Genomic DNA, 27,231 nt, shown 5'->3' on the forward strand with positions numbered 1-27,231 from the left:
CTAACACGGTGAAACCCCGTCTCTACTAAAAAATACAAAAAATGAGCCGGGCGTGGTGGCGGCGCCTGTGGTCCCAGCTCCTCGGGAGGCGGAGGCAGGAGAATGGCGGGAACCCGGGGGGCGGAGCTTGCAGGGAGCCAAGATGGCGCCGCTCACTCCAGCCTGGGCCACAGAGCCAGACTCCGTCTCAAAAAAAAAAAAAAAACAATCAACTAGACAAAAATTTCTCTACTGTTTATCCTAGCCAGGCACTAGGCCAGGTGCTGACTCTATGTCATTTCCTTCCCAACTCTTCTTTCCGACAGGTTGAGTTTCATTCCTTCCCCGGCCTCCCCATGATAACCTACGCACACTTCTCTCATCACACTCACCCGAGAAAGGGTGTCTCCCCCAGGAGTAGTTACATCATTAGATTCATGGCCCCTGCATCCTGGACATTTTCTGGCAGAGGGCTGACACACAAGTGAATCCAAGCATGTGAGTGTGTGTGTTTGTGTATGTGTATAAATTTATGAAAGTTCTCTAAGCAGTGCTTTGCTTTACTCTTTAATTTGAGCACAAGGGTTAGAAGTACAAGGAGAAGTTTGCTTCATTAAAATAAAGATGATTTATTCCTATCTGTAACCTTCTTTGGGTATCATGTGTTTATTCTTGAATATTCTGTGCACACAAAAATATGTTAATCAGAGAAAAGTGAAAGGATATTTACAATCTGTTATATACATAATTGTGTATGAGTCTTTGCACATGCTATATTGACTACACATTTGCTGATGTGAGAAGAAGCAAAACAAGAAACTTCAAGATTAGCTGCATATCAAATGTTTACTATAGTATTTGCACATTGAATGAGACATAGTTTTCAAGTTGATATTTTTAAACTGTGACTGCTCTAGGTTTTTGTATAACATCAACATCACTTAAAAAATGTAAAGCTTTACATCAGTATTTCTGGCTCCTGGCAATTATTTGACCATATCAACTTGTTTCACTTCAAGAAACCAGAATAGTTACTATATTATTAAAGTTACTAAGTAATTCACATCACATGTATCACACCACTAAGATGTCCTTAGGTTTTCCATACTATCAGTACATAAGCCAGCATTAAAGAATAAAGCAATAAAAAATATAAACTATATATAATGGGATGTGTATTAGAAGAGATTACTTAGAAGAAATTGTGGTTAAAAGAGTGTTCTCCTACTTGATCTACAAGAAGAGCCACTTGATTGTCAACTGATAACGTAGTTAAGTAGCTGGCATGAATTTCTTTCTGTTACTATTAGGTTTATGTGTGTTTAATTATAACATGAAAAAATACATGACAAATACAATAAAATTTTATATTTCCCTTTTGTTACTTTATACATTAAGAATAATGTTTCCACAACCAGAATTATACATAAATGCTTATATTTCCTATTTACATTAAAGAATCTTTATGTGCAGAGTCTAAGAATATTAATGTCTCATTCTATACAGAGCTAAAAATTTAAAAAGTTCCTGACATTCAGACCTGCCTCTCCCAACAGACTATTGCTATCAAGGTTGAACAACATGTACCTAGTAGAATCTAGCTGATTTCTACCTTAGGTAGAAATTGATGTGAAATTCTATAAACAATGTTCAACCTAATTAAAATAATTCAGAGGGCTTAACCTTTTGTTTGAAAATAGTTTTTATATGGTAAAATACTTGACATCTCCAGCTCCCTAGGTGACCCTTAACCATGGGAACACAATCTTTTCCTAAGTTGCATCTACATCTATAAAAGATATCTTCTACTTCAGGTTAGCTGATGGGAATAACTTCAAACACTGAGCATAGAAATTGAATCTTTGTGTAAGGAAGTGAGTCAGAATCCTGCATTTACAGATTGTTAATCTCTGTGTTTGTCATCATGGGAGTGGGGTGAGACCAATGCTTGCACATGCTTTTATCATTACTGCCCAAATCCAGTGAGACAAACAAGGAAGCCTTTGCTTCTCTAGTACTAACTCCATTACAACCCCACACAATGATTAGGAATAGGAAATGCTAACCCTACCCCAGCCTCACCAAACATACATCATGAGGCTCTTCTGGAACCAGATCAAACACTTGACCATAAATGGGGAATATGGAGATCTTCCCTGAAGAACAATGATATTTTCCTGGACATTATTGGTTGAGAGTCAAGGCATGGAGGGATAAGTGAATTAAATCCAGTTCCATATGTGAGCATCATCATGAATTCACTTTCCCCATTAAAGAAAACTGTTTCTTATTTTCTTTCTAAATCATTAAGAAATAAGAGCATCTACTCAAGGGAAACAGTTTCATTCCATGGAACTAGTGAATCTAAGTCAAATTGGAATAAATTCCACTGGCATGGCCTTGATTTTGTACTTTTTGTAATACTAGAAACCTGCATTATGGTTTTGAATAAAAGTTGGCTTTTTCCTCTCCCTGCCTGATTATAAAGAGCTCTGTTTTTGCTAACCAGGAAGAGTAGAATGTGATATAATTAATTTTTTTATTCTTTTATTTGATAATTGAGAAAGGAAGAGTATTAGTTCAGCCCACTGCATTTAAACAGAATGTCAGTTTGGCTATTTTGACTTTATACAAGTCTGTAAATAAGAATGCATTGATACGTGCATAATTAAGATGGACAGTTTTATGGATACATCTTGGATGGAGCACTTGGATGGCCCATAGAAACCTCTGTTTGTCCCTATCGTAGTACTTACTGTATTGTGTTAAGATGCTTGTTGACTTAAATGTATTTCCCAAAAGGTGGTGATTACTTTGCAGCCAGCGACTATGACTTGTTCACTTCTGTATTTCCAGTTCTTAATACAATGGCTTACATACCATAAATAAATTGGTGCTCAACAGTATGGTTATTGAATGTAAAAATGAAGATTGCATCAGCTGGTTTATGACATGTAACAAACCACCCACAGAGGTGGTGCTTAAAACTAATCGTTATCATTGTTGATGAGTCTTTTGGTCATCTGAGCATTCCTGCTGATCTTGTCAGACTAAGCTGATTGCTGCTGGGCCCACTCATGCTTCTGTGGTCAGTAATGGACTTGGTCATGGGCCATGATATCTAAAATGGTCTTATTCTCACATCTGATGTTTTTCTCTCTACTAGAATGGCTAATGAAGGTGGCTATACCATGTCTCTCGTCATCCAACAGTCTAGGGAGAGTTTGTTCACATGGCAGCAGATGCTAGGAGTTCCAAGAACTTAATAAAAATTGCAAGTCCTCTTGAAGTCTAGATTCAGAGGTGCAATTGCATTTTTGTCTCATTTATTTTATCAAAACCAGTCTGAAGACAAACTTGTATTCAATATGTGGAAAAAAGGAATCCCCCCTCCCATGTTTTGATGGAAGGACTATGAATTACTGTGGTCATTTTTGAAATTCACTACAGATGATAAAGCATCCCGAATGTCACAAGAGACTAAGCTACAGTGAAATCTGAAATCTCCTTTCTGTGACATTAGCAACATCATTAATATCTTAATCCTTTTTCTGCCTGGGATCTGAATCCCTTTCAAAAGCCCACATTTATTTAGGTCAAATAATTAAAATGAAGGCAACTAACTTAAATTTAATCACTTAAAATTTTATGTTAGACAGCCGTAATAAACACAAGTAGATAAACACAATAACAGTTTAATGAAAAATAGCTGTGTTCTCTAAACAAAAAAATAGTAAGAATATCAGTAGTGAGTCACATTTTACACATCTCTGTATATTAGGTTTAATTTAAAATAGTTGGATTATCAAATTTAAAAAAAAAACCTTACATGCTAGTTACTAGCTTTACTTCTTGTAAAATGTTTTCCTTTCAGTTATCTCAATTGCCCAACCCCTTAGCCTCTGTCTACCTGGGGAGGCTAGACAGAATTGAAAATCTAAGCAAAAATCCTACTCTGGTTATAGAAAGCTGTTTTGAGAACTGGAAATTTCAGTGGCTGCTGCCAGTGGTTTATTTTAGTTTTATTCTATGTCTTGATTCCACTCGACCTTAAGAAAATCATAGCCTGGATAATCATAGTTCATTTCTGAAGTGGGCTCAACAACAGAAAGGATTCACTGTTCTTTTAGCATTCTTTTATCAGTGCAACTATCATTCGCTTTCTTCTTCTCCTTCTCCTTCTCCTTCTTCTTTTCTTTTTCCGATGTTCTGTAGCACCATAGCATCAAATATAATAAGAACCCCTCCAGAGTTCACGGGCATTATGAGACGGAATCACTGAGTTAGATGAATCTGTAAAGAGATACTGAGGATGTCATTAAAATAAACATCAAGCATTGTGAGGTAGAACATGAAATTCTAGATAAAGTGGTTTTCAGAATCAGATTTCAGTAAAACTGTGAGACTGAAGAAATGTTGTCTTGGCAACCTATGAGTTACTTTAAATTTTGCATCCTACTTTGTGTTAGAAAGTTTTCTATATTCACTAAAATCCTCCCTGATGATGCTTGGGTAGTTTTTGTAAGCAATGTTCAAGGATAGGACTATTTCAAAACCAGGAAGAATGGCTTTAAGCAAAGACAAATAGATAAGGGTGGCAAACTTCGTATCACGCTGTGGAGGTCACTAACTACTCAAATAATCTTGAGTACTCCCACGCATGCAGACATGTATTCATCTAAAAAACATTTATTGAGCATCTTCTATATATCAAGCCCTGAGCCAATTATAAAGAAGAATGAAGTACATCCTTATCCTCAATAATTATACTGCCTGTAAAAGAAAGCCTACAGCTAAGTTGATGATAAAATATGAAGTAGAAATGAATATAAAGTGCCCAGGTAGCATACAAGGAAAGCAACTAAGTATTATCTAGAGAGCTACTGGTGAATTAATGAGGCACTTATATAACATAGAAGATGGATTAAAAAAAAAAAAAACTAGTTGCAAGTAGAACTCAAGCAGTGTGAATGGCACAAACCAATGCAAAAAACCTAGAAAGTAATTTAGTCTCTTTGAGAAATTTTTCTAAAGCACAAGTTATATTGTTTTGGAGAAGATAAGAGTAGATTTAGGTAAAATATTATAAAGTCAGAATTGCTAGTGTTCAAATTATTGATTCATGTGCAAACATTGTTATCTAGTGTAGCACATGCTGTGATCCTTCTAAGTCAGATTTGAATCGTTTATCTTCTATGCCCTTCATAGACACTTGGATTCTGTTACTTTTCATATTGCATTGTACTGTTTCATAGTATCTGTATTTTTACTTTAACCCTGAAAATAAGACTATCTTATATTTCTATCTCCTTCATGTGGAAGAATACAAAGTACTTGTCATATTTGTTGACTGCTTTTCTATCTTCCCAAATTATCTTAATTCTTCCTATTCTTAGTCTTAAAATAGTTGTCCACTTTCTTAGTGAGCTTACTTTATTGTTCCAAGCTAGTAACACCAACTGATAACTTTGAACTAAAACAAAGAATTCACTTACGTCTAAATTGGTTTCCCAGTCCCAATGGATTCAGCAAAAACACTGAGCCTTAGAAATGTACACCAGTGTCCAAGCATCTTCACACAATGTCATTTGTACCACGGTTTGTCCAAATACAGAGAACCACACGGTCAAAGAAACCATGGATTTCACTCAAGTTGTCTATTTGAACAAATTTGTTTGTATCTACTGTTCTTTTATTATCCCCATGTATGCTTTTAATCAGCTAGATGTAGAGTAGTACACAGTCTTTGCTTCCAGCTTTTAAAGACTTGTGAAAATCTGAGAATCAGTAGTGACCCACTATCTGGTAATATTACTGAGCAATATGAGCTCACTGCCCACAACAGATAGAAATCAACACTATAGCAATGATTTTTGCGAAAAGAAAGTCTTTATTGCCAGGCTGGCCAGCAAGGACACAGGTGATGCAACTCACATCTATCTTACTAATTTAGGGTCTGGGGAAAGTTCTAAGGGACCAGAGGACAAGGGAAAGGATTAAGAAATGTTCGTCTGGCAGAGTCTAATTGAAGGACTTCAAATTTGACCATTTATGGTAAGGCAGGTTGAGGAGGGTTTTAGCTCCTGATCTTTTGGGCCAATGGACCCCTGAGTTTGGAAAAGGTTTCAGGGTGTAGGTTCTGGTCATATCCTGGTCTCCTTGGTTCCACAGGGAGGAATCATGGGTTCTGGGTGTTGCTAAAGGTCAAAACTTTTTCTGTTGTGCATGCTTGGGCTACATGATTGGCAATTTTGACTCTGTCATTCCTACAAGGTAACTTGACATTCTGTCATCAACAGAGTAGACCCAGGTTGGGCTGCTCCTGTTATACTAAGGATACATCAAGTCTGAGAAAATATTCAGAAAATTCAATTTCTTGTGGCCATATTCAGAAAATTCATGTCTATGGAATTACATGCAAACTTATGGTGAAAGAAATAGTCATAAAATAACTCATGGGAAATCTTCGGAATACCTGTTTAAATTAAGAATGAAATCCATGATACTGGCATAAAACAAGGTCCTATGCCTGCATTGCACTGTTAATAGGATAGCCCCATGAGTGATTTAAGGCATATTTAGATGTCATGCTTCAGGCATTGCTGCTTTTTATTGACAAAAGAGATTGCATGATGGTTGTTTTTGAGAAGTTATTGCTTTCTGTGCAAGAGTCCTGCACACAGAAAAAAAGTATTGGGCTTCTGAAACTGTGAAATTGCTACTGAATATTACCTGAGGAAAATTGATGTGATATGAGAGTTGTGATATTGTAGGCATTCTCCCAATTGTTCATTTTATCCCTGCTAATCTCCTGGCTTCCTTGCTTCCAGCTTTCTTTGAAGTTATTTTTATTTTCTCCGTTTTACACTTCAGCGAATGCTCTCCCTATGTGAGAAAAACCGAAGACCAAAGTTCATAGATGTTTACTCTCCTTTTGTCTAACACATGCATGTCAGAGTCTTATACTAAAAATATCTAGCAAACTGCTTGTGGTTTTTTTTTTTTTCCTCTTATGAGTAGAAATGGTACTAGCTTGTATATGTATTTTTTCTTAATGAAAATATGCTGCTATTATGACTCCAAGAATCATTGGTAACCAAGCTCGGTGACATGTTTTCAGCTGATTGCATTATCATCACTATCGGTTTTCTAGGATTTAACTCAGTGGCATGCAGTTTGGTTCCTGGACACTAATGCATTTCTAGGAGCACATCTGTGACTGAGTGGTTGACTTTAAAGTCACCCTCTGCTACTCCATTCTGTCAATGCCTCTTTCTTAGAAATATACCTAAAGAAACGTCACACATTCTGGCAGCTTGCAGTATAATATGAGATGCCTTCTAGGCATAAAATAAAAATACTAGAAGCACAGTTAAATAATTTTTAACTTCCATGTTGTGATTAGATGAATAAACCTAACAAAATGAAAAATAAACATCTATACTCATTACTTTCCTGCATCTTCCTAAATCCATGTTTCAAAGGAGATCTTTAAATTGATCTCAACAATGGAGACAACTCAGGAAGTAAATTAGTTGCTGAGATGTGTTATTTCAAATGTTGTAGGACGTGTTGATTTACCAAGGCATAGTAACAGTATTAGTGATTTATTGGTATATTTATTTCTTTAAAATGTGTCAACTTACACAAAATGTATAATGTCACCATTATAATAAAAGATCAAGTATCATCCATCCATCAATCCTACTATTTAAGAAACATTTGAAGAGTAAGATAGAGTAGCACACTTCACGGTGCTCAGGCTTTGGTAGGATGCACAAGAATACAAACAATTACAGTGCAGAGTAGTAAGTTTAGTAAAACAAGTTAGTTCATACAAAATATTTTAGAATCATAGGGAACAAAGCCTTCAATTCTGCCTACATATGTCCAGCAATTCCTCGGAGATATGAACTATCTTCAGCTGGTTCCAAGGAATAAGTAGTACTTTGCCAAACCAATAAATGGTAGGAGGCATTTCAAAAAAACTAGAGACAGAATATGGAAATGCAAGAGTCATGAAATTGCTTGACATGTTTAGGAACCTGTGAAGTTGGTTGCTGGAGCAAAATATTCAAAAGAACTTGCAGCAAATGCTGCTGAAGAGAAAACTAAATCATGGCCTCTTTGCTATATGCAGCTGAAAGATTTCTCATTATTTTATCTAGGTAATTGTGAGGAGTTATTTATGGTTTCCACCAGAGTAATGAAAGATCATAACATAATATCAGCATTGCTTAGACTGTGCTTAACGATGGAGGGTGGTGGGGACAGAAATAGGAAAGACTGACCATGAAGCAGACATTAACAAATGAAGACATTGTTTTAGTAGTACATCAAAGAGATGCTGTAGCTTGAATAAAGGCAGAATAATTTGGAATATTAAAAGAAAAGAAGTAATCGATATTATAAGCCACATACTACACAGTTTTGAATATGCAATGAGAAATGTCTTAATGTAGCCCTGTAAAATTGTTCAACTGAATATGTATTTAAACAAGAAGTTTATAAATACTTGAAATCTACACTTTTATTTTTTAAATAAAATACTTTAAAATATTTTAAACATAAACACTAGTTTTATGTTATGTAAAAAAAGTCTTTCTATGTAGAACAAATTGATCCTGAGTTTCTAAATGAATCTTGAATGTCCTTGGACACATTTCAGTCTCCTTGTCAAAGAAGAGTTCTTGGGTTATGCTTGTAGTGTCTCTGACACATTCACCAAAATAATACCATGAAATGTAAATTAAATCAGCCAATTTGCAATAACCTCTCATTAAAACAATGTTTAAGAGAAAATTTCTGATTCAGATAACTTGAAAATTCTATACTCTTATTTCAAGATAAACTATGCAAAATATATATAATTGCAAGTAATTTTTTTAAACATGAATTTTATGGCAAAACTTTAAAAAAATGCTTGAAAATGCTTTCCCATAGGTTATTTTGTCATTTATTTTCCATTAAACGTGAATGAGCAGCAATATGAAATAGTGCTTTCGACAACCTAGATGATTGCCTTAGGAGATAGTAATAATCTGATCAGCATTACTTCAAGCATTGCCATGTTTAATTATTCCTGATTTAAAGACAATGATTATTACTAGCTTTTGTGTCATGTTTATATTTACGTTTCATTTATGTAACATTCTTGATTCTTAAAAAAAAATCATTGACAGATTTAATGCATATGCCCTATCTTGGTGGGCAATAAATTTTTGGTGGGTTTTTTGAATACAATGGTTTGTTTCAAATCTAACACCTGTGTGCTTTGAAGTCTAACTCCTAGAAGATATTGAACTATAACTCTAGAGCCATTAAAAGACATTTAATATATTTTAATACTAATTAGCTATTCACTTGGCTATAGAGAGATTTTGCACACATTTACCAATTCATCTAGTCTACGAATATGTATCGATAATCTAATATATGAAATAAGTACTTGCAAAGTACTATAAAAGATGAACAGAGATGAATAAAATTTGGTCTTGATCTCAGTGAGCTAAAGAAGCTGAAAGGCAAAGTAAGATATACACGTGACCCTCAAACAACCCGAGTTTGGACTAGGAGGGTGCACTCATACACTGATTTTCCTCAGCGTCTCCCACCCAAGACACCTGGACCAACTCCTCCTTTTTCGCCTCCTCCTTATGGTTTTCCTAATAACATTTGCTTTTCTCTAGGTTACTTTATTGTATGAATACAGTATATAATAGATAACATAAAATATATGTTTACTGACTATGTTATCAATATGGCTTCTAGTCAACAGAGGGCTATTAGTACTTGAGTTTTGGGAAAGTCAAAGGTTATATGTGGATTTTCAACTACACAGGAGGGATGTTTTCCTAACCCCCATGTTGTTCAAGGGTCACCTGTATTCACAAACTATCTCAATATAAGCTAGAAAGTAGGATATATGAAGAAAGGTATGAGATAAAGAATCATTGTTTGGAATAAGTAATGATTATTTCTATCATGATATAAAGAAATGATTTATTCATTTATCCAGACAGTATTTTTGATATTGTACTGTAGGTCAGACAGAATTCTTAGCCTAAGAACTACTGTACCAAAAAGGTAGAGTCCCAGCTCTGAAAGCATTTACAGCTTACATGAGCTGACTGAAAAAAAAAAACAAAAAAACAACAAAAACAAAAACCAAGCAGATACATAGCACAATTTCAAAGTGTTTGAAACGATTAAAAAAAAAATGGACACAGATACATGGCAACTGGATGATTGTTGGAAGGGGTTTAACAAAAAGTGCTCTCTTCAGGGGTGTCAATTAAAATTAGCACATTGGAAATTTTTAAGCAAGAGAGTGAAATTACTGTTTATGAAAAAGTTGGTTACAGAGCTCAGCCTGGGGACTAATTTGGACCAAAATAAATCAAGTTAGGGAAAAGGTCAATTTGGAAAGAAGAATATGTATAACAAGAATATGTTCACTATTATTTTATTTTAGCACCGCTTTCTCTACTTCTTCACTTTCTCCACTCTCTTACTCTCATTTTTTTTCCGCGACGACGCCCGCAGTCTGGCTCCTCGTGGCCGCCCAGGGCTCCGCGGCCGCAGTCCCCCGACGCGGCCGCACTTTGCGCTCTCGCCAAAGCGCTCGCCCGGGCGCAGCCCCGGTTCCGCCATTCTCCTAGCCTGCAGCCTTCCTGACGAGCTGGGACCGCCACAAGGCGCCCGCCCACCACGCGGGCTCTTTTTGTATTTTTACGTCAGAGACGCCGGGCTCACTCACGTGGTTAAGCCAGGATGGTCTCAGATCTCCTGACCCCGTGATCCGCCCACCTCTGCCTCCCAAAGTGCTGGGATTACAGGCGTGGGCCACCGCGCCCGGCCTATTATTATTATTGTGTTGAACATGTATACTATTATTGCATGCTTACAATGCCCTTAATACCATTCTAATCATCTTACAAATATTAAGTCATTTCATTTTCAGAACAATAAGGGATGTGCTTTTATTATCTTTATTTTACAGGTAGGAGAATTGAGACAGAGAGAGGTGAAGTATCGTGCCCTACGTGTCACTGCTAATACGTGGCCATGTTGGATTCTAAACCTGGTTTAATGGCAAGCTGGGGATCCCACTGTCAAGCACAATGCTACTCTATGTCTCTAATTCATGCATATATAGAATACATAGACTTTTTTGTTGTTGTTTTCTGTTTTGTTTTGTTTTGATCCACGTTCTCACTCAGTTGCCCAGGCTGCAGCGTACTCATGGCTTACTACACTCTCAATGTCCCAGGCTCAAGGGATCCTCCCACCTACCTAGTAGCTGGAATAACACGTGCACCAACATACCTGGCTAATACTTTTGTATTTTTGGTAGAAAAGAGGTTTTGCCGTGTTGCCCAGGCTGATCTTGAACTCTTAGGCTATCAGCCTACCTCGGCCTCTCAAAATTTTGGGATCACAGGCATGAGCCACAGCGCTCAGCCTTGAGAACAGTTGCAGCATTTTATTGTTAAAACTTCTTGGCCGGGCGCAGTGGCTCAGGCCTGTAATCCCAGCACTTTGGGAGGCCGAGGCGGGCGGATCACGAGGTCAGGAGATCGAGACCATCCTGGCTAACACGGTGAAACCCCATCTCTACTAAAAATACAGAAAATGAGCCGGGCGAGGTGGCGGCGCCTGTGGTCCCAGCTCCTCGGGAGGCTGAGGCAGGAAAATGGCGGGAACCCGGGGGGCGGAGCTTGCAGGGAGCAAAGATGGCGCCGCTCACGCCAGCCTGGGCCACAGAGCCAGACTCCGTCTCAAAAAAAAAAAAAAAAAAAAAAAAAAATTTTTTTTGGAAACCCAACCAAAATCTTTTTTTTTTTTTTTTAATTTTTTAAAAAAAAAAAAAAAAAAAAAGCTTCTTTAGGAGACTCAACCTAATACTCTTCTATGATTGTTCAATCTGTTAAAAAAAGACAATAAAGTGAATACTTTAGGGCATGTCTGCATTGAATAGGAAAGAAAGAACAGCCAGGGAAGGGACAATTACAGAAGCAGGAAGAGGACATGGAGAAAATGGGTTTTCAAGGAACAGTCCAAATTGTAAATGTTACATGACTGAAGAAGGCCAATGCATCTAATACGTAGCATCCTAGTGACCTTCAAAGGTCGTTCAGCTTCTCTTTGAGACTTAGTGGCTATAAGGAATTAAGGAAATAAAGAGGATTCTGTCAATGAGATCCAGGCTAAGAAACAGAAGAGAAAAAGGTTGGTAATAAAGTTTGTTCTAAGGATAGGTAGACTTGGCATAATTTTAAACTCAGAGTCAAATAAAGAAGAAGAATTTGAATTTGTAAGCCACTGAAAAAATTGAACAATTTTTTGAAAGATGTGGGAAGTACGTGATGGAATAAGCTGGGGAAAGGCTAGTATTGAAAATAGTGTTCTAAAATAGCAAAAGTAGAAGAGAGAATTTTAACATAATTTCAAGGCTCAGATATGTTTTGTCCTCATCCCTTCTAGTATTCAACGTTTTTAATAGATGTTGGAACACAAGTTTTGTCTGTTCAACTCTGTTCCCCTTTATAAAACTATGCAATGGATGAATAGAGAATATATTCAGATTTATAAAGGGGAAAAGAGTTGAACAGAATACTGGAAGGAATGAGGACAAAACAGCTTCCAGATGAGAAACATAAATCAAAACAGATTAATATTCCCTCTGATGAATATATTGCTGCTTTTGGTGCTTGTATATATTGATGCTTATGGTACTGTTAAGAACCCTGAGTTTACAGTCATGTTATTTTCATTTTTAACAATTTAATTTGGAATTCAAAAACTTTTTATGTCGTTTTCCTTGTAAATAGTGCTTAAACTACTTGTCAATATTCTGTTCCAAGAATGCATACAAATTGGATTTTGTTTTTGATTTGATGTGTGTTAAGAGTGGGGAAGACGCATAACTGATGTGCATCTGGCGTATCTGATGTGCCACACTGCCAACAGTTCAGATGACTTTATGGTGGTCACAGGTCATTCATAATGAAAAAAAAAAAAAAAAAAAAAAAAAAAAAAAAAAAAAGCATACCCAATTCTGTTAGAATAAACCAAATAATCCCTGACAACATGCAGTAAATGAGAATAAGTGACCTGAAAAAGCAGGACACTTTACTTTGTGAACTCTATATAAGGTTACATGAGAGACTCGGAGTTTTCTATGTGTCAGGGAAATTTCTGTGCAGGATATTCCCAGAGGATGGAGTGGTTTAAACTTAGACTTCACAGTGGCAGTGTCTGCTGCTGAACTGGCAGATGTCAGAGCATGTGACAAGACAGGCTGGGCAGAACTGCAGAAGAGCATCCCTGATAAGGCATTGGAAGACAAGGGATTATTTGTTTATAGTTGCAGATTATAAATAAATCTGGCATGTTAATCAAGGGCATATCAATGCTTTCTTTGCCAACTGCATAGTCATTTCAATTGGAGTGAATGAGTTGCACTGATAAATTTTTTTCTAAGTGGTTTTCTTGTAGTTGTTACTAAAACTGTCCTGGGTTGCACATAATGCATAGAGAAATGTTAATATATTTCTTGATTTAGCTTTTTAGTATGCTATTTATTCTCAATAAGTAGCTTAGTTCTGGCTTTATAGACAAGAAGCACATAATTGATTTACTGGGTATATGTTAACATTCAGCCATCTAGACCATTTTAGCCAAGCCTTAGGAACCCTGTTTTGCTCATGAGAATATTTCAAAACAAAAAGCAGAGAAATAAACCAGGTTAAAGTGTAAGACCTGTAATTGAAAGCAGGGAGTCTGTGAAGCTTTAAAAATCAAAACCCAAATTTTGGTACTAGTGTGTGTACATGTATTAGTCTGTTCTCATGCTGCTATGTAGAACTGCCCAAGACTGGGTAATTTATAAAGCAAAGAGGTTTAATCGACTCACGGTTCCACAGGACTGGGGAGGCCTCAGGAAACTTACAACCATGGCAGAAGGGGGAGCAAACACATCCTTCCTCACATGGGGGCAGGAAGGATAAGTACTGAGGAAAGGGGAAAAGCCCCTTATAAAACCATCAGATCTTGTGAGAACTCACTTACTATCGAGAGAACAGCATGGGGTACCCGCCCCATGATTCAGTTACCTCCAACCTGATTCCTCCCATGACACATGAGGATTAGGGGAACTATAATTCAAAATGAGATTTGGGTGGGGTCACAGCCAAACCCTATCAGTGCATGAACATCCAATCTCTTTGCAGTGAGGCCAGAGACTGCATTTCAGTTCTATATTATTTTGTCTTCAAAATATCTTTTGTTTTGTTTCGTTTTTGAGATAGGATCTTGTTTTGTCTCCCAGATAGGGTCTTGCTTTGAGTATAGTGGTGCAATTATGGCTCACTGCAGCCTCAATTTTCTGAGCTCAAACTCTCCTTCCATCTCAGTCCACCAAATAGCTGGGAGTACAGGCATGCACCACCATGTCTGGCTAACTTTTGTAATTTTTATAGAGACAGGACTTCTCCATGTTGCCCAGGCTGGTCTCAAACTCCTGGACTCAAGCCGTACACCCACCTTGGTCTCTCATGCTAAGATTACAGGCATGAACCACCAAGTCCAGCCTGCCAAGTGTCTTTAAAAATTTTTAACTAGTTTCAAATATTTAAAATCAAATTTTATATAAAATAAAGTTTCTTTAGTTCTCTTATAAATCCAACACCTGAAAAATGAACCCATATTTGGGATGGTGCCAATGGGCACCACTGCTATCTAGTTTACATAAACTGCACAGTCTGTCACCTTATCTACCTGACCCTAGGAAAAGAATTGAAGCAAAGAGATATAGATCAGGTTTTTGACATCCAAGAATTGTGTGACTTGTATGGAAAGCCTACCCGCAAATTAGATATTTAGTTACATACAAAAATAGAATTTGCATAATCACATAATTGTTAAACTCAGGCATTTTTCCAAGGCTCTGAAAAGCACACAGTCCACTCATTCTAATATTCATTTTTTTCTTACTCTCCAAATGTTATTTTCATTTAATTTATTCTCCTTTGCACAGAGTTCGATCTAGATATTGAATCAATTTCTCTGTGTAGAAAGAGTAGCAAAAAAAGACTGATTTAAGTGGAGAGATTTAGTTCATTAACATATTTATATCCCTTCTGCAATGTGACTATTCATTTTCCTGTGTTTCTAGATTAGAAACTTCTTGTCATAAATATATGTCAGTTTCTAAGGCCAACAAAAAATGAGCTACTATCAGCTCCATGCGTGAAAGGTGACTAGAAACTGGATGATCTGATACTAATTAATTTGATGATTTAATGAAACAAATTTTGTTTTACCCTTGAGTATCAATCCTAAATGAGTACATCCTTATATTTAAACTGAAATACCAATTTTTAAAGAATAAAAGCTATAACAACTGAACTCATATTTAAATATAAATTCATTTGATATATAGTAATATATTGATTTTAACATACATATTTCTGAGGATGTATTCATAAACATTTAATAAACACATATTTTTAGACTAGTTTCACCTATACTCAGAACACAGATTATCTTACTAATGCAAACTAGATCTTTCTTCATATCCCTCCTTCCTTCCTTCCTTCCTTCCTTCCTTCCTTCCTTCTTTCCTTTCACAAGTATTTATTGAACACCTACTATATCTCAGGTATTGTTCTAGGGATATAACAGTGAACAAGACAAGCAGAAGATTCAGCACTCATGAAGGTTGTATTCTTTACTCAATCTATTTCAAAAATACACTTTTTTAAGGGATTTTTAGGTTTTTTTTTTTTTTTTTAACCCTTAAAGGTTGCATGCCATTGTGTTTCCTTCTTCAAAATGAGGCCAATTTTCTCTACGTTGATCCTAGAGTGGCAGATGTTAAGGTAATTTTCCAAGTATAATTAATTCTAAATAATCGCTTAGGACAAAATGCTGGGCTATGGTATCAAAAACGGGAGTTTAAAATACAAGTAGTATGGCATAGGTTTATGATTATTCTGTTAATTCAGTGTTGAAATGGCATATACTATCATTCATCAAATGCTTAGAAAGTTCCAGCTGTGGGACATACACATGCTAGGGGCTGGCAAGAGAAGGGGGAATAAGCCTTGGTCCCTTCACTTGAGCATCATAGGGTAGCTGTGGAGGTTATGAGTACTATGATAAAAGGTGTTAAGATAGAAGATACCTTAAAAAGCAGGTGGGAGGGAGACTCAGTCTACTCCTGCTGCTATAACAAAATTCCACAGGCTGAATAATTTTAAGTGACAGAGATCTATTTCTCACAGTTCTAGAGGCTGGAAAGTCCAGGATGAAGGTGCTGGCATTTGATGTCTGGTGACAGTTGCTCTCTGCTTCCAACATAGTGTCTTGATGCTGTGCCTCACATGGCAGAGTCGAAGGGGAAAAAGGTTTCCTAGTTCTCTTCAGCCCTTTTGTAAGGCACTAATCCCATCCATGGGGGCGGAGGCTCTTAAAGGCCCTACCTCCCAATCCTGTTGGGTTGGGTATTAGGTTTCAGCATGAATTTTGGAGGGAACGCAAACATTCAAATCATAACAGAAGGTCACAGTAGCAGATCAGAAAGGAATGAGGGCAGGTTTCCCAGAGAAAAGGATGTTTAAGCTGAATCTTGAAGAATCATTTATTATTATTACTATTTATATTAAAAAGCATTATTAATACAAATTAGTACTTATTAACAATTTTATTTATTAGAATAAATGAAAACAGAGATTTTTACTATTTTATCTGCTTCTGAATCTCAATTATCTAAAATTATGTGTTGCACATAATAGGCAATTAATACATTTTTGCTGAATGAATGTGCCAGATATGGTACTAATTAATTATTATGAATTTTTCAAGTCTGCAAAACAGCCGTATAAAGAAGTTATTATAATTATTTTCCCATTTCACAGATGAGAAAATGGGGATTTAAAATTTGACAACTCATTTAAGGTTATGGTAAAGCCAGGAGAGTGATTAGGCAGAGGGATTCCAGAGCCTGTGCTGTGGATGAGTAAAGGTTTTAGAGATGACAAATGAACATCATGTTTGTTGCATACAAAGGACAAAGGCTTAAAAATATAGCCAAATCTTTAAAGTTGTTGCATTTCTTCCAAGGAATTATAGGTTTTATTAGTAAAACAAAGGGCAGTTATATGAAAAATTAGAAGCAATGGGATGAAATGATTAGAATTTTACCTTAGAAAATTAAATTAAAATACAATATCAATATTCCTCCAGAGTAGACAAAAATTTCAGGCAGTAGAGTCAGTTAAGAGTTTCCTCCAGTAAACATACTGTAGATCATGAGAACCATTTTTTGTTCTATGCTTCTCTTTTGTAATTACTGGATCACCAACCTGCAACTTGTGCCTTTGTAGATCTCATTACTCGTGCGTTATAATTTTAACTTTTATTAATAAAATGGTTTGAATGTGTAAAGGAAAATACTTGTTGTAAAGGAACATTGTCCATATAATATAGTGTAATTTTAGTGATTGTAAATTTACCAAATCTTATTTGTATTTACTTTTCTGCCCCTACACCCAAATTTCATTCATTGCTCCACAACCAGTTTCGCAGGTAAACTGAGCTACTTGTAATTTTCAAAATGTGCCTTACATTTTGTCTTCAGCTCTAGATCTTTTTTTTCAAGAAAGTTAATGTTAATTGATAACTCTATTTTTTACCTTTCTGGCCACTGTTTTTATGTATCTTTCCATCATCCATCCATTTATGTATTCAGTAAGTATTTTATTATTTTTTGCTTATAGATATTATCAGTGATAAATAGTATTATATATTAAACACTTTTTTCTTAAACAATGCATTTGCCTTAAAAAAAACTTTTCAATCTTTAACTTTCCCATGCCCACTTTAATTTTTAACGGTACAATTTAAGAAAGAAAACAAAATGGCATATTAAATCTGTTTTCAGAAACTATACTTAAAAAAACTGTATGTGGAAAATATTATTGCCCTGAAGTCAGAAAATACATTTGAAAAATGGAAGGACTTTTGCCTACATCCTGCTCATATTTCATTCAGCGTTTGTACCTTATACATTGACTTGGGTATGCATGTCAGTGCATAATATGCATTGTAAGCTGGTAATGAAATATAAGCAGTAAAAGCTTATTGACTGTGGTATTAGCTGGTATTTCAAATGTAGAATCTCCTCAAGAGCTCCCTTCAGGGGATCTTCAAAGAATGTAGCAGAAAAGTTATCCACTATCACGCAATAACACATATTTTAAAGCAAAGAATTTCCACATAGCAAGAATGCAGACTATGTTAAGAAAATGATGGGGCTCTAGGCTGGTGTCGAGATGGAACTCTGAATTAGGCTCACTACTACATGTTTTGAAGGGAAGTAATTTGTTAGCTATGAACAGCTATGAACAGGATATTTGAAAACAATAGGAAGATATCATCTTGAACTGTGATTTCTTGTTGAGATGCATTTTCTCCAAATATATTACTGCATGTGCACTCTTCAGCCTATACGCTCCCTACTTATAAATCTTAAATTCATAGTGTTACTGATAAAGAAAAGTATCCATAAAATACTTTGTCTCTATCTTTTTAATAAAAGGCATACATTATCCCCATAAGACAAGGCTGTTTTCAGATTTGATGGTTTGTATGACACATACAAATACAAGCTGTGATACAGCTTCTTATGAAGTAACTTGGCAATTCATCTTTCCACTTCCCTTTGTTATATACATCTATATTAAAATTGTTTCATCAATTACATCTAAGCAATGAATTTTAGCCTCTCACTTTATTTCACTTGAACATAGATTCCAGAGTTAGGAAACTTATTTCTGTGTTAACAGTTTGCATCTTACCTTGGGAAATGCGAGTTACATCTATTTGTAGCTTATTGTTTTCCGTATTCTACTCAGAAAGCAAACTGCAGTCATTCTTCACTAAAGCTCAAATGTCCCATGTGAGCTTAGCAAGTTCCTGCCAATTGCCATTGGTTTGGAGCTTAGAATAAAAATTATCTTCAAATAAGGACTATTTAATTTTAAAGATGATACTCATTATATTTGTTTAGACTATACCCTAATAACTTAATAATTATAACAACCTCTGTTCAAAACACTAAAATATGCCCCACACCCTCCCCCACAAAAATAAATAGTTGGTTTAGGAACATTTGAATCAAATACAGAAACACTATCATCACAAAATCTCCCTTTTTTTTTTTTTTTTTTTTTACAATACTGAGTACCTTTATTGGTTTAAACCTTACAAATAATCACAGATTACATTCAAAAGTTTAGTTAATATAATACTATATATATAAACTATTTTGTATGTATTTGCATGTATATTTTGAAACTGTCTTATTACAAATATGTATCTTATGATTTTAACTTGATGGAAAATGATAAGGCATACATTAAAGAGATTCTTTTAGATGATATTAATTAATATGAGATAATTATAACTGTAATTTTTACCAGTATGCTAGACAATGCGTCCAAGACGAAATTCATTGAAGTTTCATTACTCTGAGCTGTGTTAGCCCATGTTAGTTAAGTAGTTGGACCTGTACACTTAAATTCATGATCCTAGCCTACTTTATTTTTCATCATGTTCTTTCTATTTGTCTTTCTACTCCTCTGCAGGTTTATCACTAAAGTGTGGAGGCAGTTCTGTCTTCCCTCCTTTCTAAATGATTGTCATTATTATTTTGAGATAATTTTGGTCTTGCCCCTCTTTGTCTTTCAAACTATTCCATGTGCAACTTCTGTATTGTGGATTAGTCATATCTCATCAGAATTAAAACCTCTAAGGACAATATGTTCGGTATCACATTGAACATGTAGACCCTACAGTCTGCCAAATAGCACAGACAGTGAGGTGTACACAGTAAATAAAACAAGGTAATTTTGTTGTTATCTTGTTAATGTGGACCATATGGACAAAAACATAGGAATTATAGAATAGATTAATTAAATTCAGTTAGATAACCCATATAAAGTCTTTAGCACAGTGCCTAGTAAATAGCAAGCATTCAATTAATGTTATAATAAATATTATAAATGTTAGATATTATTATCATTAACAGTATTTTGCACCTTGACTCAAGTGTAGATTCTCATTGTATCTATTGATACAGCAAGTGTTTCTCAATGATCAAAGAGGGCAGCATACATCTGGTCATAGATTTCAATTCACAAAAGTTGTCAACCTTAGTTGATGAATAACAGCTGTTTATCATATTTTGCTAAAAATGGTTTTGAGATTAAGACCAATTATGAGTGTGTCATGCAGTAGTTTAATAACATCTGCAATGGACAGAGCCAGTCTGCATGCCACATATATGGAATATGTGTAGAAATGTACTTATTTAAAATAGAACTAAAGCTCATACAATGTGTTTCTACTCTGAAACAAATTGTATGTTATCTCCGTTTTTCTTCCAAAACGTCATAACATCTTCCTCATGATGTTATCACTTTTTTTTTTTTGAGACGGAATCTCGCTCCATCGCCCAGGCTGGAGTGCAAGTGCAGTGGTGCAATCTCGGCTCACTGCAACCTCTGCCTCCTGGGTACGAGCGATTCTCCTGCCTCAGGCTCCCAAGTAGCTGGGACTACAGACGTGCGCCACCAACACGGCTAATTTTGTATTTTTAGTAGAGACAGGATTTCACCATGTTGGCCAGGCTTGTCTTGAACTCCTGACCTTGTGATCTGCCCATCTTCACCTCCCAAAGTGCTGGGATTACAAGCGTGAGACACCGCGCCAGGCTGATGTTGTTACTTTCTATTTTAAGAGAAGTGTTTGTGGTAAGAAGCATAATAATCAAAAATAGTGAAAATAAATGCCTCCTTGAAAATTATAATGATGAAAGTCTGTTGTTTAAAACAAGATCTATTAGGAAGACAGTGGACTCTAAGTTTACTTCATCATAATAAAATAGTCTTTAAGAAAAATTATGCATATATATGAGCATTCTTATTCAGGGATAATTTTATAACATGTTTTCTTCATAACATTATTATTTTCTACATGGCAGTGAACGTACTTAATAAGATTTTCTTTTTCTGTATATATTTATGCCTAATTATGAAGAATAGCCTTGGCATTAATAATGCAAATCTCAATTACAAGTTAGAAAACTGATGTACCCTTTTGGCTAAACTACTGCAATGACTTTCTATAAAGTAGGATTATTTGGATGACAATCTCTGGGGTATCTGAGTTTTGCTTTAATTGTTTCCAGTTTTTTTGCAGCCCTGCATGGCTTAGAACTTTGTGTTCCCGCATAGTGAATGGTCAACTTCAAAACCTCATGAATTGTACAGTTCAGATACCTGCACAACTTGTTTTGGTTTATAAAAGCTGTCATAGACATTAATAATGTCACATATAAAGTCCTGTTAAACTAAATTGATATGCATGTTGCTTTCTTAATTCTTTATTTTAAAAAATGGGAATCATGACTGAGTAGCTATTAGACTGATTTTAAGAAATCTAGTAAAATGCTTGCTTTCATTGTACATTTTCCCACAAAATGATTGCTTTCCACTTTAGGGATTAAGTAACTTTTAGAAAACTGTGAAATAAAGCAATGATTGACAACTTTTTCTCATCATGAAACAATGAAGAATAATCGACATATTTTTTTGTTTCATAGACGATAGATATGTTTGAAATATCGAACATTTTATTATAACCTGGCACCATTTAAATCTAACAAGTTCTACATTTTATGTAGGCTGGGATAAAAATCACTTCAAAGAAACCGAATTTTGATCATCTTCACAACACTGTTTCTTGTTTGAAAAACGAAGTTTAGTGTGATCCCACCACTGCTACCCAAACTTTTGCTAAACTGTCTAGAATAATTACACTTTTGAGCTGAATTCAGTTTACTAGAGAAACAAGGATTGGCTTACATGCACATTTTAAAGAACATAAATTTGGACGTGAAGACATATTATGAAACTCCCCCTTGCTGATACCTTAAATGAGGACCTGTCAAGTATCAAACAGGTGACAGCTATTGTTCTATACTAACAGTAAAATGCAATGTTTCCCAGATATAACATCGTTTTGTGTATTGCAATCATCATGGGAGCTTGTTAAAAATACAGATGTCCAGGCTGCAACCAAGACCTATTGAATAAGAATCTCTGGATACAGAAACCAAGGTGTTTTAAGTAACTCAGGTGTATTTGAAATTGTGTCAGAACTACTGAAAAAGTAAGTCCTTCACTGAACTATGGAAGTATCTCTACCTTAGAAGTCACACAAGTCATAGCTGAGAAAAATTTGAACACTTTTAATTCATACCTTAATAAATGACATTTCATTGTAGAAAATTTTAAAATTATGGAGTATATGATACTAAAATAATAGAAAACAGTAGTTTGTGGGGAATTAAATACAATTATAAAGACATTTATAAGACTTCTAAAGTTTTGTAGCATTTTGTTGTTATAAACTTTGACCTACTTCTATATGAGTTCTTGCATTTATTAGAAGTAAAACTCTCTAAAGTAAAAGATGTTTGTCCTTGTTTTGAGAAACACTATAGATAATGAGGAAGGCAGGGACACAATAATTGACCTTGATAAAAGAAACATGAGGGAAAAATTACCCAGAAACCACACCGCCTGCAGAAAGTGAAGCTTGGCGTGAAGTGGAGCGAAGCTTTTTGAAAGTGAAGCTTGGCGTGAAGTGGAGCGAAGCTTTTTGAGTCATCTCTGGAGTGTATCTGAGTCTTTAAGACTCATATCAGTTCCTCAGCATGAATCATATTGCATTATTTTTTTCATGTAGTAGCATGGTCCAGGTTTTATTTGTATATGTATTATGCAACACATAAGTGTGAAATTGTAAGTAGTGTAGACTTATTAATAGGGATATAGGTAGATGAGGGGTGTAGAGGGAAAGACAAATTCAAGCTATATATATTAGTTAAAGTCTTCCCATGGCAATTTTAGCACCTAAGCTTACCATTCAATACGTGCCCTCTTCCGTATTCACACACAGTCGCACCTCTAGGCAATATAATTTTTTAGTACATTTTAAACTAAATATACTGTTAAGTTTAGTATATTCTATTAGTTTAGTATATTCTATTAGTTTAATATATTGCCTTAGAGGTACGACTGACTATGAAAATGGAAGAGGGTACATATTTGATGGTAAGACTGGGTGCTAAAGTTACCATGTAGGGCAAGAATCTATTATTATCAAAACTGACTTTAAAGTTAACTAAATTACGCACAAATGAAACTTTACATGGTTTTGAACATACAAGTCTGTAGAGTGTTTTGTTTATATAAACATGTAGTATATACAATAATATTCAGTCTATATTAGGCACACAAGCATAATATACGTTTATAACATTGAAATCATATACAGAGAGATGAAAAAGAAATAGAAGAATTAAAGAAGCAAAATTTTGCATATTGTCGAATTTGTGTTTTTTAAAGACACAGAGCTGTAACTTGTCTTGGGTAGTAAATAAGATGAGTAGAGAAACAGAACTAACATGACAGGTGTCTGCTGTGTGCCAGATGTTTTGTTATTCTCTCTGAAAATGGATCATCTGTTCTTTATGGCAGCACCTAGAGGAAGGAACCATTTGAGGGAAACATCGCTATTTTACACATAGGACTTCAGAGTTTAAATGCCCTACCTAAATGTTGAATCTGGGGTTAAAACTAAGGTCTCCAGGAATCTGAAACTGTACTATGATGTGAGAAAACACGCCTTCTTTATACCCCGAAGAGCTTTCAACATGGATGAGATTTGTAACTGAAACACCCCAGAGGTTTCTGAACAAATTAATGGCATAATAAAACAACTTTTAAAATGAGATCAGTAAAATAGTTCAGAGTGGAAAAGAGCTGCAAAAAGCCATGTACAAAGTGATAAAATTCCATCTTATGGTAATAAGATTAAGCATCAGGAAGTATGAGGCTTTGCCAAAGAATAAGTGATAGAATACAGAGGCTGTCCAGGGAGTCTACCCACAACTCCTAACTCTGTAAAACTATTCAGGAATGTTTTCTTGTAGAATAATCACTTCAAGAGCACACATTGGCGAAATAACAGCAGAAGCATTTTAGAAAAACTAGGCTCATGGTATTATAATACCATATAGTAGACATAGTTTGACTTTGACAGAAAAATATCCAGCAAACTTTCAGCAAGAATAAATTCATTTTAAAATTGGCTTTACTCCATAAATTCAGGGTATGAGAAACAGATGAATGAATATTAGGACAAGTGTAGCAACTTTTCTATATAAAGAATATATTCATTTTCTGAAGCACGATACCAATCCTAAAATCCAAAGAACCTGAAAACTTTCATTATGTGTATCTGTTTAGCTGATACCCGTGGTACCTTAATAGTTAACAAGAAGTTTGTCCTTGGAAAACATTCTGGAATACTTAAAATTGAATATAAAATTGCATTGAAGCAATATCTTAAGATATCTAGACACTTACTGAATTGGAGAAATCAGACTAAGCCTCAATAACGGTTTTCATTTCTGCCAGTGAGATAGTGAAATTAATATTTGTAGATTCTCTCCTTCCTCAGTCATGAGACACATGAAAGTGACTCACCCAAAAGGGGACAGCAACCTCTAGATGCCAAAGTTATCTTTGAGTGGCATAGAATATAAACGTTCTAAGTACCATTATCACCTGAGCTAGCTGAAGAATATTCAATTTTATGAATTTTGCAAAAATTATATTATTGGTTTGGACACTGAAATACAATTACTTCAACGAAAGATACAGAATACACTGCTTTAACAAATATTTATATTTTTGCTTTAAAATATATGGTAATTTGTAAGATTGAAAAAATAAACTGTAACTAGTGTAGCAAGATGTCAGAAGGCTACATCATCACACATCTGATACATATTTTTAACACAATATACATTTTAGTTTTTAATAAAAATATAACTTATTTATAAAACTTGCTCATTAAATATCCGCTCTTTGTGAAACCAAGTTTTCTAGATGTATTTGTACTTATCATCATTAGAATTGAAGTGTTATTAATATTTAAAATAATGTAGACCATTCAGTGTTCTCCCTATGACCTCCAAATACCAGTTATACAAAATAGATCCACAAGAAAGGTTCAACTCTTGTTTGCCAGATTGCTACTTATGTTCAGGATTATTTGTTATTGTGGAGGAATAAGTACACATGTGGGATATTAAGTATACACACAAATATCTCTGGCTCTATTGCTGCTGACCCATGAGAAATTATACTCACATTTTTTGAGTTTGAATATATCCATGAGATTTTGTGTTGGTCAAAATAATGAGAGAGGAAATGCTGATTTGCCTGTTTTCTTCTCCACTGTTGCAGGGTTGGAGCATATGCTCCTATAAGGTGAGATGAGTTGTGTAGCATTCGGGACTCAGTCAACATTGCAACATTACAACTTTATCTTGTAAATTTTTTAAAACACCGAGATTTGGAAAATGTTGGCTATTGTAGTTTAACTACATCAGATTGAATGACACACTACGTGACTGTAGTGGCCATTCTAATTTGAAGATGCTAGACCCTGAGCACTTGGAAGGTAAAGGAAGCTTGTGTTTAAATCATTTTCCTTGCTTCAATATCTAGCACATGCCTGGAGTTTAAAAGGTTATTGGGCAATGAAAAAAATTAAATGAATAATCAATTGTAACATATAATATATATGGGAAGCCTCTTGAAATGGGCTTTTTAAAAAGGGCAATGAAGATGATAAAAGATTAAGTAAGGATGAGCAATTAACAACAATAACGAACCAACAAGAGTTGAAATTTATGATGGCGTTACAACTATTAGGTGCTGTTGTACATGGCTCCCATACATTACCATATTTAAGCTTCACAATAAATTTATGGTACAGATATTAATATTATTCTTGCTTTACAGGTAAAGGAATAAAATTAAACCTTTACTCTGACAAGAAAAAAAAACCTATCACAAAACTGCAAAATCATTAAGATTATAAATAAATTGAAAAGCATAATTTGTCATGTCCTAAGGTATCAGAACAAGCTAATGAAATATTTTACATGTTCTAGTTTGCACAATGGTAGTAAAATAAGTGAATTCGTCATAGCCTAGAATACAAGGAAAAATTTTTAGAAATGTTTCTATAGATTCTCAGAAGGCAGTTCTATAATTTGATCAATATGAGAGGATGACTTCTGAATTTTTTCGGTTAACACGAAGAAGACATGAATGCTTGAACAAACATAACTCTTGGTGTCTCTGAAAGACAGAAAATGCTGAGCTGAATATACCTGAGCTCCGACTTAGAACAAGTCTTTGTATGTGCTGAGAGCAATTTTACTTCTTTTACTTGTGATTTTTTTATTATCCATGTTTGCCTAAAATTTTCAAGTGAATATTTATTTATATCTTAGCTTGGTCCTGGGTTCAATTACTTTTCCATTTAAAGGTGTTAAACCACAGTTATCAATCTTATGTCCCCAGTGGTAAACACTGGGTTGCCATATGTTGATCCACACACATAACTTGGCAATTGTGTAGGAGATGATGCTTGATGGCATTTCTGTAATTGTGCATTCAGGTGGGGCAGCTCTCTTTCTCATGAAAATTAAATATTCCCTTTTACTCATATGCTTACTAGGTTAGTGTATTAGTTTTTTATAACTAATGTTAACAGATTAGCAGGACTTGCCCACTTTCTAACTGGCTGCAAACTGAGAGCTGTTCACTGTTTCTAGAAGCTGCTACACTTCTAGTCTCTTGGTACCTCTGTTTCAACTAGAAAACCAGCAGCTGGGGATCAAATTCCTCTCAATTTGAATTTCTCTCATGCCCTTGTTTTCCATTTCATTTCCACTTTTGTTTGTTTGTTTGTTTTTTGAGACAATGTCTTGCTCTGTCACCCAGGCCCGAGTGAGCGGCGCCATCTTGGCTCCCTGCAAGCCCCACCCCCCGGGTTCCCGCCATTCTCCTGCCTCAGCCTCCCGAGGAGCTGGGACCACAGGCGCCGCCACCACGCCCGGCTAGTTTTTTCTATTTTAGTAGAGACGGGGTTTCACCGTGTTAGCCAGGATGGTCTCCATCTCCTGACCTCGTGATCCGCCCGTCTCGGCCTCCCAAAGTGCTGGGATTACAGGCGTGAGCCACCGCGCCCGGCCTTCATTTTCACCCATAAGAACTCATCTGATTAGATTGGACTCACCAAGATAATTCAGGATAA

General features: G+C 35.4%; 1 long non-coding RNA gene across 2 annotated transcripts in view; it reads right to left on the reverse strand.

Moving 5' to 3' along the window:
* Positions 1–3,697: 3,697 nt before the first annotated feature.
* Positions 3,698–27,231, reverse strand: part of LOC108545123 (uncharacterized) — a 67,064-nt gene continuing 43,530 nt past the window's right edge. Inside the window, exons 4-6 of one of the 2 annotated variants that reach the window (XR_001890048.1) lie at positions 18,843–18,960; positions 6,712–6,864; positions 3,698–4,272 (exon numbers count right to left, since the gene is read on the reverse strand). This is a non-coding gene — a long non-coding RNA (uncharacterized LOC108545123). The remainder of the gene's footprint in view (positions 4,273–6,711; positions 6,865–18,842; positions 18,961–27,231) is intronic. The other variant, XR_001890049.1, reaches the window with a different exon arrangement.

This window comes from Rhinopithecus bieti, unplaced genomic scaffold, assembly GCF_001698545.2.
Source record: "Rhinopithecus bieti isolate Rb0 unplaced genomic scaffold, ASM169854v2 scaffold_27898, whole genome shotgun sequence".
In the NCBI taxonomy this organism is placed as follows: Eukaryota; Metazoa; Chordata; class Mammalia; order Primates; family Cercopithecidae; genus Rhinopithecus; species Rhinopithecus bieti.